Below are 14202 nucleotides of genomic sequence, written 5' to 3'. Positions count from 1 at the left end.
TCTGTGGGTCTATTTCTGGGCTTTTTATTCGGTCTTATTGATCTATTTGCCTGTTCTTTTGTCAATACCACACTTTTTGGATTGCTCTACCTTTATCGTAAGTCTTGAAGTCAAATAGTATCAATCTTAATTGTTATTCTTCAATATTGTCTTGACTATTCTGGGTCTTTTGCCTTCCAAATAAACTTTAGAATCGGTTTGTCAATATCCACACAATAAGTTGCTGGGATTTTGATTCAGATTCCATTGAATCTATAGATCAAATTGAGAAGAATTGACATCTTGACAATATTGGGTCTTATCCATGAACATGAAATATCTTTTCATTTCTTTAGTTCTATGGTTCCTTTCATTAAAGTTTTATAGTCTTCATCATAGAAATCTTGTACAGATTTTGTTAAACGTATACCTAAGTATTTCAGTGTTTTGATGCTAATGTAAATTGTATTGCGTTTTTAATTTCTAATTCCACTTGTTCATTGCTGTATATAAGAAAGCAGTTGAACTTTGGTATATTAGCTTTATACCTGCAACCTTGCTATAATTGCTTTGGCCTACATATTTAAAAGTCACATCTATAAATATAATCAAACTGTTTAAATTGTTTAAACATTTAGCAGATGTTATATGTAAATTGGTGCTCATTTAACATATTCAATTATTCTGTATGTGAGAAATTGTATTAAGTTTTCTTTTCCATTTATTTTGACTAATCAAGATATGAGGTTTTTTCCTTTTTGTCTATTTTTCTAGATACATTTGTATATACATATGAATATTTATGTACATAAATAGCTGTTTCTTCAAATTAAATACAATTAAAAAATTTTCTCATAGTATATTTTTCCTTTTAGGTAAAAAATAGAAAGAACCACATATTGTAATATGGCTTGAAAGCAAAAATATCTCATAATTTAAGTAACATTTCAAATTAATGGGGAAAAGGTATTTGTGGCCTGTTCATTCTTATTTATACCTTTGTAAATTTACCTATCCTCAAAATATAGTTTTGTATATCCATGGTATAACCTTATTTTTTTGCATTTTAAAAATATCCCTTTAGTGTTGGAAGATATTCTGCCTTTCTACACAGGAGTAAAAATATTAGGTGTAGAATGTATTTACCACTCACTGAATACGGAATAGAAATTCTCTATTTTCTATAAAATTCCAGACTGACTAATATTCAGGTTAAAATCTGAACAACCATCATGTTTTCCTTGGGAATATTTAATTATTCTTGACATCCAAGTCAGAGAGTCTGGTTAGAATACATAGTTTTCAAATCGTAGTTGTAATCGTAATCGGTTTACATTGTCAGGATTCATGAGGTCACACCTCTTCCCATAGAATGGCACACAATGAATAATATGTGCCTTAACATGCACATTTAGATATGCTCTATTGATTTTCTTTTTTTTTTAGTTTACTTATTTCTTTTGAGAAAAAGAGAGAGAGTTGGGGAGAGGCAGAGAGAAAAGAAAACAGAAAGAATGTCAATCAGGATCTGCACTGTCAGTGCAGAGCTTGACGCTGGTTCAGACTCATGAACTGTGAGATCATGACCTGAGCTGAAATCAAGAGTCAGATGTTCAACTGACTGAACCATCCAGGAACCCCTGTTTCTGATTTTCAACTTCCCTTTTCAAAAGCTTTCAAGATCATATGGATGCTCAAGCTCAGGGGTCAGCAAATATTTTCTTTAAAGGGCCAGATGTTCAAAATTCTGAAGGACCAGATGGTCTCTGCTGCAAGCACTCAACTATGTCTTGTAGTTGGGTCGTGGAAAAAAAAAGAATGCTCATAACTGTGTTCCAATAAAACTTTGTTTACAAAAAAATGTGGTGGGTGAGATTTGGTTTGCAGGCCTTAATATGCTGACCCCTGTGCTAGCTCATTACTATTCATAGTTATTACCAGTCTAGAATAAGATCAGGAGCTTGTACTCAAATATACACAGTATATAAATCTACACAGTGCTTTCTTCATTGAGGAAGTATTATTATAAAAAATATATCAGTTGAATTAAATATTGTTTGGTGACTATAGAGTTGACTTATATGTCATAAGCTCCTTATCTCACCACGTACTGGGAAGAGTTTTCTGTCCAACACTGCTCCATACAGGATACTTTGAGTAGCATTGCTCAAGCTTATTCTCATATAGCAGTCTCTAAAAACTTTTCAATTTATCATTACATTAAATCAATTTTTTTCCAATGTAGAGAATGCTTTTTCTGCTACTTATTTTGCTATTATTGTTGGCACTCTGGCTCAAATTAAAGGCAAAAAACAGGAATTGTGTTTGTTAAGAGTCACTTACTTCTCTAGCAGCTATGGAAGAGCTAGCTTCAGCACACATGCATGGGTATTCTCACTTCATTCCCTTCACTTCCTCAATTCAAAAAATATCCATGTGGTGCTCCTTTTTAAGGACAACCAATGTTGAATCTTTAACTTTTACTGTAAATTGTTTATTAAAAGATATATTTATTGGGTGATAATTAATTTTAACTTTTTATGTCAAATAGTAATAACAGAAAGGACATTTGGAGATACACGTTCATTTATCAATTTGCTTGTTTATTCATAGTAAAAACACAGAGTTAAAGTGTTATGATATGTTGCCATGATAAGTACATGCAAAGTGTTTCATTTCATTAATTAGGTAATTTAAGGCAGTGTTGAGCAATCGGTATATAATATGTGCATGAATTTGCAAGCTAACATCTGTAACTTAAAATTGTCATTATGGATACAGTTCTAGATTTCCAATCTTCTTCACACAATGCCAGACATAAAATTTCAAGTGTGTGAAGATAAGAGATTACATTCTTTCTTTTTTCTGTCCTTATCTATATGTGACAAAATTTCCAGATTCTCAAAATCTGAACAATTGAGTATTTTTTCTGTACTGTATAACCCGTTCTCAAGTTGGGCATTTAAACTCGAAATGGCTAGTCACATTGGCCATTCCATTTAGAATTTATGTCTCCACTTTTTAAAACCTAGCAGATGAGTTTGAATTTAAAATTAACTTAATCGCTTGCATGTCAAACCTGTCACCATTTTATTTTTTTTTGCCTTGCCAATTGTGATTAGTGGATAATTTTTGGGATGTCATGACAATTCACTACTACAAACAAATGTTATGACATATATTGCATTTGTATTCACATTTAAAGAACTTATTAATATTCAAAATGCATAGGATTTTCTCTACTGGTAATACAGCACCTTTTCTTTCTCCCACAAATCACTCAGAAAAAATTTCAAGTCTTGGCTTCATGTGGATTTTAGAGATGTGAAAGTAAGTATCTCAAAAAATAAAGTGTGGATTGGTAGAACCATATATTCATTCTTTCATTAAGCATTTATTGGTCCATTATTCAGTGTTCAGAATTTGTTTAAAACACATAAAGATAACAATTCAGTTTGATAGGACTTCATAAATGTGCTTTATAATTTAGATTGAGGTTTTCATGGCTTTTATCAATTTAGTCACATACAAGCAGGGCTGTTTGATCATATTCTATTTCCTGGCTTCAACATTTCAAGCCTCTCCAGGGCAGAAATGAAAGATTATGAGTGTGCTACATTTCTATAGCTCTTTCATTTCTACCCCAACCCTAGCTTACTTTCATGTCTGCAATAAAAATTTTGATCCAGGTTGGATTTATGTGAACATTATTTTTTTCAGATTGACCTACCCTGTGACTGAATTTTGCAATGAAACCTTATCAGGTTGTTATACACCATTGCAACTGGGCACCTTAAAATTAGATAGAAGAAATAGAATATGTTACCAAAGGATGTGCTGACTGGATAAAAAGTGGGTTTTATACCTGGTTTCATATTTTTTGAGCATAGAAGCCACTTTAAAAGTTTGCAAGTCTTTAAAGCATTAGCTCCAGATATTTTAAATGTGCTAAGGTTAGAAAGTGCAGGAAAAATATAAAACATTGTGTGAAGGAAATTCTGATACAGTATTATATTAGAGAGATAGAGGTTCAGAAACATATTGGAAAGAAACCAAGAAATCTAGGTTTTCTTGTTTTAACTTTCTTATCAAATGGTTGTGAGACAACACATAAGTCATAATCTTCCTTATGCCCCAAGACGTCTGTGGACTTCTGATTATTATTTGTAATCAATTAGTGTTATCACTCTGATTTCACACAATTTTGACCAAAGTAAAAGAAATAGCATTTAAGTTAGTTTATCCAAAATAGAAAAATATGCAATATTTATAAGATAGTTTAGAATTGAAAATAATTCATGGACTTCCCATGACTATCTTGGAAGATAATATGCATAATGATTAAAATATTTAGGTTGCTTGGGTTCGAATCTTAACTAGCCAGTTACTAACTAAATGATCTTGGGAAAAGCTACCTCATCTACCTTTGCATTAATCGCTTCATCTGTAAAATGAAAAATACTAATTTCACAGCTGTGTTGTAAAGATTAAATATTGAATACACATAAAATATATGGAACAGTTCCTGGAGTACAGTAGGCACACAATAAATGTTGTTTCTGATTATTTTATCAATATCATCATTAGCATCATTATTGTTAGTTTTGAGTCCATTTTGGTGTGAACTTAGGGGTCCAATGTTCTAGATTGAAAACCTTTGATCTAAACTCATAAACTCATTAAACTGAATTTTAATTTAGAAAAAAATTAAAATTAGTCAAACAAGAATTTGTAAAATAAAATTTTCAATGTTTGTCAGACAAGTCACAGACTATTAGGCATTGTGCATATGTGGTCTAAATGGTTAATTCAAACTAATTTGCCCCATTCTGTTCTGACAGTAAACTGACAAAGATTCATCAGGGAAAAAGGCTTATTTGCTGCCTAATACACAGAAAACTTTTCCATGTAGGGATACCCACAGACTGGAAAACACATTTTTTCTTTTGGAATTGTCATTATTTTATCCAGAAATCACTTTTCTTTTTAATTTGCAGCAGTGTTTTCTTTTCATTTTTTGTATTAATAGCTGTAAGTTCATTTTTCCATACTATAGCCAAAGGATGCTGCATGCATTTGGACTGTGTAACCAACTGTAATAAAGAATAGAAACTTTTCTGTGTGTTTTTTTTTTATAGTCATATATACAATATAAAAATTCTTGGTAAATAAGATCACGTTTAAAAGAGCCAAAAGCCTAGGGGCGTCTGAGTGGCTCAGTTGGTTAAGTATCTGACTTCGGCTCAGGTCACGATCTCACGGTTCGTGGGTTTGAGCCCCATACAGGCCTCTGTGCTGACAGCTCAGAGCTTGGAGCCTGCTTCAGATTCTTTCTTTCTTTCTTTCTCTCTGTCTCTCTCTCCTCCTTCAAAAATAAGTAAACATTAAAAAAAAAGAGCCAAAAGCCTAATATATGCCATATTGTGACAGATAACACCATATTGAAGTTATTCTAAATTGTACACTACACTGTGTGATATATTTACACAAAACATCATTCTAGTAACACACACATTTGGGTTATTATTTCACTTGAGGAGGTTTTTGCCTGGGCAGCTCTGCCTTAAAAGCAGAACAGGTTCTATCTAGTGAAGTATCTTGTCTAAATGGTGCTTGGAGTACTTTGTGTTCTCTAATAATATGATGCAAAGTAACGTAAATTTGAGCAGTTGCTGGTTTGGTTCTTTATAGTTAGATCTGAGTCATGAAGATAAATATTATACAAGGTCCACTTGGCACCATATAATAACATATCATTGGTACAAAAAATGTTTTGTATAGACACACCATCAATGCAGTTTTCATTTAAATGTATAGATTTGCCCAAGAGCCACACTGTCACTTTTACTTCCTAAAATATATTGCCTTAGGAAACACTATCATAATACGTCTCCTCAAGGTCCCGTAGAAAGCTCTAGATTTTAAAATTTTATATTCTGAAATTTTCTTCTAGTAATAAAAATTCCATTTTTCATAAGCAATGCATATTTGCAGAACTGAATTCACAGAAATTCTAAGTTTTAAATTGGAAAAATTTTCAATCATAGAAAATAATAGTAACTATTTTCATTAACTCTTACCTTAAAATAAATTATTTGTATTTTTCTCTTTCCATACTCATAAAATTTTTTTAGTTCTTTTATATCACTGATAAAAATACCAAAAAGACACATTAAAAATAAACTAATAGTTATCAGTTGAAATATACTTAATTTTAATAGGAAAATAATTTAATTCTTATGTATAGTGGCGTATAGTTTGGTCCATAATAGTAGATTCATTTGGAAAACTCAGAATGTTTTGTCTTTTTCTTCTGTAATAATAATGTTTTTTATTCATTTATAGTTAATTTCAGTTATAGTTGAAAATATTATTTATATCATAAGGCAAGTACCTAATTTGTGTAGATCACTAAGGAGTTTAATTTTTTTTTTAACGTTTATTTATTTTTGAGACAGAGAGAGAGCATGAATGGGGGAGGGGCAGAGAGAGAGGGAGACACAGAATCTGAAACAGGCTCCAGGCTCTGAGCAGTCAGCACAGAGCCCCACCCGGAGCTTGAACTCACATACCGCCAGATCGTGACCTGAGCCAAAATCGGACGCTTAACCGACTGAGCCACCCAGGCGCCCCACTAAGGAGTTTTTTGTATTAAATTTTGTCCTATGTAAACCTTAGAATCTTACATTTGTTGGACTTTAATCACTGAATATGACATATTTTGTTTATAAAATAGTCAATCATTTTGTGGCATATTTAGCAATATATTTGTGCACGTGGCTTTCCTGGTACTCAAATAATATCTGATAAAGTGTTTTAGAACCTTTTTAATAAGAGTTCAACAAATTCAATTCTCACAATTTGATTGTTATAATTGAATATTTTGCTCAATCTGTCTGTACGTATCAGAAGCACAATTGCAGAGGTTGCTAATCCTTTGTGTTTGTTTTTAAACAATACTTGAAAAAATAAGATGACATAGGAATTTATCAAACTATTCACACTATTATTAACAAAAATTATCAATATAATTTTTATTAATAATTCCTTGGCATCTAGCTAAAATAGTTAAGTACTCATTTCATTTAAGATTTCAGGAGAGGGGCGCCTGGGTGGCGCAGTCGGTTAAGCGTCCGATTTCAGCCAGGTCACGATCTCACGGTCTGTGAGTTCGAGCCCCGTGTCGGGCTCTGGGCTGATGGCTCAGAGCCTGGAGCCTGTTTCCGATTCTGTGTCTCCCTCTCTCTCTGCCCCTCCCCCGTTCATGCTCTGTCTCTCTCTGTCCCAAAAATAAAAAAAAAAAAACAAAAAAAACAAAAAAAAAAAAACGTTGAAAAAAAGATTTCAGGAGAGAAGAGTAACAAAATTGTGACTGTAATGTACCAAAGATGATGTTGTGGTGCTGCCATAGTAAACATCTCAAATAAAAGCAGTAGTTCATATCTTAACATTGGATTATGTATTTTCAATATTCTCATTATCCTTACTGTTGTCATCATTAAAGAATCAATAAGGGTCTTTTATGTCCACGGCCTCAAGCATACAATAGTCACAGATATTCCTACTTTTAATTGTAAGACTGAGGTGTTTTAAAGAGAAAAGCATTTTAGTGAAATCTATAATCTTATTTAAAAATACCAAAGACCAGATCTGGATGACTCGGAACCTAGGGTTTATACCAGTGAGAGAAGATGGTAATGGATTGAGATAACACAAAGGACTGTACTGTCAAATCAGACTCACTCAAATAAGAAATCTTACTTAATAGCAAACTTTACCAATAATTTCAGGAAGATAAGTAATCATGAAGCATAGGTGAAAGTGAGAGACCAGAACCTTCAATGTAGTTGCCTGGGTGACTTCTTGTCAGTCAGGATGTGCTCCGGCTCAGATTACTGTATGGGACTCTGTGTGATATTCGTGGTTACATAAATGACACAGAAGAGGACCATTTTGCTATGATACATTGTCACGTTCCCAGATGGTTGCATAGTTTATCTGACATTTTCCAGAGAGACATGTGCTATAAATTCATAGACTCCATGTTTGTTTAGTACAAACATTCCTAGACAAATCAAGTATAGCATGCTAAAATATTTTCACAGATATGGACTCTCTTGAGAGTGAATATCGTTAGTTTGTGTACCAGAACTGTCATCAGCATGATTACAAGGAGATTTGGCTAAAGGAACTTCTTAGTTTCTCAGGCTGTCTCCCCTATCTCCCTCCTCCTGCCACCAGGGAGATTATGGATTGCAGACAACCTGCTTTATGATTTCTCCCCAGGAGCCATTTTTGGAGATGGGTTCAACTACAAGGCAGGAAAGAGACTGGAGGAAAAGTGCATTCTGTTTAGTGGTTGCTGGGTCTTTGGAAAGAGATTTAGTCTTTGCTATATGCTTTTAGCTGAGTCTAGGGAGAATAAATGTGTCTGGAGACACCAGATAAGTTTGGAGGTATCTCAGAGCTGAACATGCCATGACTTACGAGTCTCAGGACACAGATAAGCAAGATGGTAAATGTCTCAGGTTATCAATGGTTGCTTGAGATGCTTTTTGGACTAGCTTGAACCATAGCAATATTATAGAGTTCTGCACATCCAGGCCAAGCATGTTGAGATTTATAAATTTACTCTGTCTACAAGAAAGGTAGGAAATAGATGTGAGTGAGGGCCTTACCATTGGAAGAATGGATATGTAGACTATGGATCAGGTAACTGGAAGTCATGGTGGATCAGAGACATCCAGAACAGATGCAACAGAAACAGAAGATAATACCTAGGCAAAGAAGGATCAGTTAGACTCAGGGGACATGACATTACATGGCTAAGATGTCCTTGCCTCAGTTCCAGGAAAATAAGTCCACTTGGAATTTATGTTACTTCAAGGAAAGGAAAAGAAAGAGCGAGGAAAGGAAGACAGGAAAGGGAAACGGAGAGAGAGAGAGAGAGAGAGAGAGAGAGAGAGAGAGAGAGAGAGAGAGACAACTTGATTTGATTCCATTTTATATTGGAAACTTCTGTGTTACTTTGAATTGGGAAGATAAATTCTTCTGCTTAAAAATATATATATTGTAGATCAAATCCCATTCAGTTATAGAACAATAAAAATTATAGTTTTTGAAAGATTGCATTCATGACTGAATTTCCAACATACTCTATTATCTTTGCTGAAGAATAAATAAATAATAGACAATTTTGTTTGAAAAAAATATCACTACTCTCACTAGTTGTGTTACCTTGGTCATGTTAGTTAATCCCACGGGCTCTAAGGTTTTTTTTTTTAATAAAATAAACTATAAAATAGGTATAACTAACCTCTATTCATACAGTTGCTGTAAAGAGCAAAGAGGATATTAAAGAAAGCGCCTAGCATTTGGCCTTTTACATGTAAATTATCAATAGCTGCTTAAGAAAGATCATCTGAAGCAGTGTCATTGACATGATACTACTCCTTCACATTTCATAAATTATTTAGCTCCAGTTTCCAAATTAAGACAAATCTGTGACTCTTTGAGATATGAAGTCACCATTTTTTTCTGCTTCTGGAATCCAAACATTGTGGCTACCAAGTTTTCAACTGTTATTAGAAGTAGGAGTTTCAACTGCAAAAGAGTGAAAATAAATATATCAGGTGCCATAAAACCCATTTGTATTGATGTAATCATGGGTGAAAATAATCAATGAATCCTTACAGATGCTGATCTGAAATAATCCTTGCATTTCTAGAAGTAGCCCTCTCTATAGCATCCATATTTTTTAACACTGATTTTTAATTATTTGAATTTATTATGAGACTTTTGTTATCCCGTCTTAATTTATATGAGAAGACAAGGAAAATACATTTGTGATATTTTGTTTGTTATTCGTTCATTCATTTCATTTTATATCACTGGAAGTACTGATATTATGGGGGTGTGTGCATTTTCAAGATGCTCTATTCTCCTTACAAGTAATAAATAATACCTGCAAGCCATTGTGAGTACTCGTTCTTTTATGAGGTCAGGAATGTGCAGGTAAAAAGGATGCATTTCCTCAGGATGTTTTTTTTAAGCAACAGCCAAAAGTCAATCAGTGTCTTCAGTTTTAAAAGAAGTTTGAAAATTCATTTGTATTTGAATGCTGGAATGATAGGCATGAAACTAATTAGGGACCAAAGGCTACACTGCCCCAGTGTCTTCTGGCTATAGCACACTTGAGGAGACCATGACAAGGAAGCTTGAGGGGAACATACCGCCGAGCTTATCATTCTTTTGCAAGTGAAGCGCATTTCTGCCTGTAATTTTTTGAATTTTAAAAGCGACTCTGAAAGAACAAGAGGAGGCTAAAAATATTCTAAACAGGACTTATAAAGTGATCATTGCAGTAACTTTTAGTAAACTAATAAACATATTAATAGGGTTACTTTTTCAAAGTAATTAACTTGGACTTCAAAATCCACATTAACATGCCAATCATTTGGAATTTATAATTGTAAAGAAGGAAAACATTGTTGATAAAATAACGATCTTGGGAAAAAATCCTAAATTTGTGTAAAAATTAGAAATTATAAAAGTTTAATTTATATGTTTGTTTCCCCTGAAAATCACTAATATGAGATGGAAAACATTAAAATGAAAATCACAAGACTTGATTTTTATTCCAGGTCAGTCAGTGACTAGTTCTTTGACCTAGGCTTTCGTTTTCTTCCTGCAACCTGAGCTTTCTCGTAGGTAAAATGAAGTCATGGTATTAAAAGATCTCTAATTTTCTTTGTTCTAATATCTTCTGAGTTTGTTTCATCATTTTCTGCTGACTTTACTTCTAACTTTCGCAATGTACCATAAATTCATGAACGTTTTATTTCTCATAATTATGCTTTTGAAATTACACTCTTGAGGCATTGTGGACTGAAATGAGATCTATTTGGAATAATAATCTCTATTTGAAATGAGATCTATTTGGAATAATTTAAATAGCAAGTAAAAGATATTCATTACTTGGAACGTGGAACTCCCAGTGCTCAATGAGAAGCATGATGCCTTCTGTATGCCATTAGAGACATATTAGGAATCCAGTGACAAATTTTGCTTTTTCTTATATACCCATGACTATCTTTGAAGTCAGTGGGAACTGAATATGTGTAATGAGGTTACACAGGTGTGATTGCTATCTGTATCTCACATTCTCATCCTATATAACTCCCAAAGACTGTTTGTCAAATTCAATTTCAAGTCTGGGAAGCCAGTTGTAATGATTTACTTTCACATCATGGGCTGAAGCTAGCAGAAACAGAGGCACTGACAGGCAGGATGAATTTACTGGCCTGGAGCCACTAATTACAGAGGCTGTGTTGGAGGAACCTGAAATGCTTAGATGGAAAAATCTTGAAGCTCTTAAAAAGATTGGAAGGAACGTTTTCATCTAAAGAGACAGTGGAATTTTAAATTAAACACAATTGAGAGATGATTGTATACTAGTTTAAAGTCATCCCAGGCATCATATTATTATAGACTTTGAATCAGTCATTTTGTTCAGGAATAATCTAGAAATCTAGAGATGAGAGAAAGAATCTTCATTATGTTAATAACTGACATAAAACTGGAATTAGAAATGAGAATAAAGTTTGCATTCTTGAGAAAGAACAGACCTAGAGCCATAATTACCTGAAATATATCTACATTTGTTGTGTGTAATAGATGGAGCCTCTTTTCAAAATTATTTTTTAAATTGGCTTGGTGTGGCCAGTTCACAAGATGCTTTTAAGCCAATCTAACAAAATCCAAACAGAAAATCAATATATCTGGATGGTGTCTTTCTGAAAAGCCATCCAAGGAGAAAACAGGCTTTATAAGACAACATGTGTAATTTGCATTTATACAAAGCTGAATGACATATCTCAAATTTTATCATCAATTTAAGTCAATATAAGAAAGTATTTAGCATCATCTTCACAGTGGATAAACTAAAAATTAAAAAAAAACCCTGAATGTTAAAAAAAAGACAAATTAGAAAAAATAGATTATGTGATTTTTCACTCCAATGACAAATCATGCTAATTTAAGTTAATTATATAAATAAAGCAGAACTCACTTTAAGTAATCTACTTGAATTCCCAAAGAGTAACTTTGGAGTTCCACAAAGAACTAGGGTTTAATATATTATATCGGTGTAACATAAATAGTTATTTTTTTTTTAAGATAACAGCCCACAGCTGGAAAACAAAGGGCAAAGACACTGTTATTCTATGAGAAAGAGACACACCAACATTTGCATCAGTAGAAAGGTGTCAGGTTCGTTTTATGTTCGGTAAAATGGTAAAACTACAGATTTTTAAAAGTAGTTAAATATTTAATAGCTATTGATGTTGGCAGTGGAAAGCATCGTAGATTCAGAGATGGTGTCCTAAGGTATTAATTTACAGTGACAGCAACCAATAGAGCTAGTGTAATTCTTAAAAACAAACAAAAAATCATTTACTCAGAAAAATTCTTTTCAGGGGCGCCTGGGTGGCTCAGTTGGTTAAGCATCCGACTTCGGCTCAGGTCCCCGCATTGGGTTCTGTGCTGACAGCTCAGAGCCTGGAGCCTATTTCAGATTCTGTATCTCCCTCTTTCTCTGACCCTCCCCTGTTAATGCTCTCTCTCTCTCTCTCTCTGTCTCAAAAATAAATAAATGTTAAAAAAAAATTTAAAAAATTCTTTTCAAATGCTAAAGCAATAAAACGAACAGAGGTGTTATCAACTTTTAGGCTCAGAAGTCTAAAAAACCCAAACTGAATAGAAATCAAATTTTGATATACAAAACCATGAATGACATGGATGAAACAAACAACTTTTCCTACAAAAATCTTGAAATGCTAGAATAAATGCACATGTTTTAAACCTTTAGCAATGAAAAAAAGAGGGAAATTTTACTTACTACAATGAATAACAGAATTGAAGGAATCCCAGGGTTAACATAGAGAATAAAGTTTGTCAAAAAGGGTTAAAGATTTTTTTTCTGTCAAAAAAACCCCCTCACATATAACTTATTACAGAATCTGTGATTTGTTGTCAAGGAGAACACCATATTCTACAGTGTTACTTTTAGTGCCCCAAAATGCAAATAAATGTATAATCCACCAGAAGGCTAAATATAACAATTCCTGTCTGGATTGTTTGGAAAAAAATGCTGAAATAAATGGAATTAAGTTCCACAAAATAAGGTTTTTTTAAATATTTATTTTTGAGAGTGAGAGAGACACAGGGTGCAAGAGAGGGGAGGGACAGAGAGAAAGGGAGACACACAATCTGAAGCAGGCTCCAGGCTCTGAGCTGTCAGCACACAGCCCAACACGGGGCTCAAACCCATGGGCTGTGAGATCATGACTTGAGCCAAAGTTGGATGCTCAACTGACTGAGCCACCCAGGTGCCCCCACAAAATAAGTTTTTTAAGGAGAAATAATTTAAATAAATAGTAAATAAAAAATTATTTGATTTAAACCCTGCAGAAAAAACTCACCACAAGTATCAGTGTTCACAAAAAACTAAATAATCTCAGTAACAGAATATGCTGTTAAAAATTATTCATTCTATTTATTCATCTTATATATATATATAAAAGACAAAGTTATATAATATTTATTATAAAAGTATATAACTATATATAAATATATACTTTAGTTTTCAGAAAACTTTAAACATTTCTGGATCCATTCATATGTGAATACCTGACTTATTATTATTAATCATTTTCAGCTAACATTAAGGTCATGAATTTTAATTATGGAACATATATGAAAGAATATCTCTTTTGACTCATTGCTTATGCTTCCTCTTTTGAATTTAATCTTATGCTATTTTGTGACATCTCTTTTATAATTTTTTACTGCTAGCAAGCTTTTCTACCAACTTTAAAGTTGTTTAATTTTTCTTGAGTTCAAACAATAATTTTTATAGTCCTTTACATATTCTATAACAACTGCATAGTGGACAATCAATAATTGTTAAATTTGGGTCGTTGTTGTAGTTGTTCCGTTTTTTGGGTTTTTTTGTTTGTTTTAGAGAAAGAGCACATGAATGGTGGGGAGGGATACATGGAAAGAGAAAATCTCAAGCAGACTCCATGCTCTGCCCTAACCAGAGCCAAAATCAAGAGTCAGGCACTCAACTGACTGAGCCACCCAGGTGCCATTAAATTTTCTTTTCTTTTTGAAAATTTGTAATTATTTCATTAAAATTACTTCTCATTAGTTTTATTGTGA

At 33.1% G+C, this 14202-nt stretch overlaps 1 long non-coding RNA gene across 1 annotated transcript in view; it reads right to left on the bottom strand.

Moving 5' to 3' along the window:
* The window catches only part of LOC113603922 (uncharacterized), a 97434-nt gene that overhangs the window by 69192 nt on the left and 14040 nt on the right, over positions 1 to 14202 (bottom strand). The window contains exon 2 of the long non-coding RNA XR_003425722.2: positions 8658 to 8756. This is a non-coding gene — a long non-coding RNA (uncharacterized LOC113603922). The remainder of the gene's footprint in view (positions 1 to 8657; positions 8757 to 14202) is intronic.

This window comes from Acinonyx jubatus, chromosome E4 (assembly GCF_027475565.1).
Source record: "Acinonyx jubatus isolate Ajub_Pintada_27869175 chromosome E4, VMU_Ajub_asm_v1.0, whole genome shotgun sequence".
Lineage (NCBI taxonomy): Eukaryota > Metazoa > Chordata > Mammalia > Carnivora > Felidae > Acinonyx > Acinonyx jubatus.
The sequence above is the reverse complement of the archived record's forward strand: the minus strand, read 5'-3'. Positions and strand labels throughout refer to the sequence as shown.